Raw genomic sequence first — 1,808 nt, forward strand, 5'->3', positions numbered from 1 at the left:
GCTCAGTCCTGCTCTCAGTTGAGAAAGAAAGTCTTCATTTTGCAGTAAAAAGGTATTAAATCTCCATCAGGATGGTTTACAAGATGTATTAATCTGAAGATGTGCTAGTACAGCATTATGATCGGAAACACTTTGTGGTAAAATTTCAATATTAATTAGACCTGAAAGTAACGGAGATGAAAGTAAAATATAATCAATTCTTGAAAATGATTTATGACTTGGGGAGAAATAGGTGTATTCTTTGGCTGTTGGATTATGTAGTCGCCAAGCATCACATACATCTATATCTTTAATGAGCGATCTCAGGCTGTAGAAGACTGAGCTTGTGCTACTGAAAATGAAGGATTGGAACGATCCAAAACTGTGTCGAGCACGGCATTCATATCAGATCCAACGATAATTGAATAGCCTTGGAGAGATAATATAGTTTTGGAGACATTTGGAAAGAAGGAGGCATCATAAGAGTTCGGAGCATAAATATTCACAAATGCCAGCCTCTTTCCTTCTATTAACGTACAGCAATATGCTATTCTACCATTCTCATCAGAACCTGTGTGTTCAATAATAAAGTTAGAATTACGTTTAAATAAAATTGTCACTCCCTTCTTCTTAGATTGACAGCTAGATGATACTATGAAGATATAATGTCTATTTTGCAGTCTTTTTGCATCCATGGCGGTCAGGTGGGTTTCCTGAAGAAACGCCACATCAACCTTTTTCCTGTGTAAAAGATCTAACACCGTGTACGTTTAATAGGAGAGTTTAACCCCTGACGTTAAAAGACAGTATGTTTATTTTAACCATAGTCTATAGTGACTGGACACACACAAATTAATATGTAATGTTTAGAGCAAGTTATCGAGTGTACCATTAAAGTTCTCATTGTAATATGCAAAAACAAAAAGGTCCCGAGTGCTTTAAGGCCTAAGCGTCCCCTCCCTCTCCCACCTTCCCCTTTTAGCAAACGTCTGTGGCGGTCGCGAGGCAATGTCTGAACATTATTAACCTTCTTAGCCCCCTATGTATTTAACAGTTGAGGAGATTTAAATTAAAGAACAAATATTCCAAAATCGGAAGAACTGTCAAACTTACATTATTCATATAACTAGATTTTAAGGCAACCAGATTTAACTTAAGTCTAAGAACTGTCACTTAGTCCGTCTATTCTGAGTAACACACCAACGTCCAATAGTTAAACCAGACCTTCACAATTAACTGTCTACAACCTGCACCATTTGAAGATCGAATTTTGAAAACTGAAAATTGTTTGACAAAATGCAATTATGTACATAAAAATAATTTACCATTTCACTTTGGTGAACTACAATCCATATATGCTGATAGAGAATTGGTCCATGTATTGTATAGGTTATTCAGCAAAAAACTCAAACGATGTCACCTTAGGCCGTCTAACGTTACTCATCCATTTCCTCCGGTGGCGGGAAGTTTAAGGATCTACGAGCAGATACTGATGCGTTAACATCCAGACCCTCGAGATATTTTTCAGCTCTCCGGAGATTCAAACGAGTATTTCTGACCCTTGTGGGAGGTTCTCAGCGATGCTGGGTAGATTAGGAAAGTTTCTGCGCCTTTCTGGTGAAGCTTGAATCTTACGGTCGAAAAAGCCTTCCTCTTTTGTGCTGTCTCGTGACTGTAGTCCGCGTAGAATTCCAGGCGCGCTCCTCCGGGCAAAGTGGGTTTTGCTTTCCGGGCTCCTTGAAGGATGGCTTGCCTGTCAGGATAGCGGAGGAGCCGGAATATCAACGATCGTGGTTTTGGTGAGTTGGAATTCGAATACACTCGGTGAG

This window comes from Xyrauchen texanus, chromosome 30 (assembly GCF_025860055.1).
Source record: "Xyrauchen texanus isolate HMW12.3.18 chromosome 30, RBS_HiC_50CHRs, whole genome shotgun sequence".
Taxonomy (NCBI): domain Eukaryota; kingdom Metazoa; phylum Chordata; class Actinopteri; order Cypriniformes; family Catostomidae; genus Xyrauchen; species Xyrauchen texanus.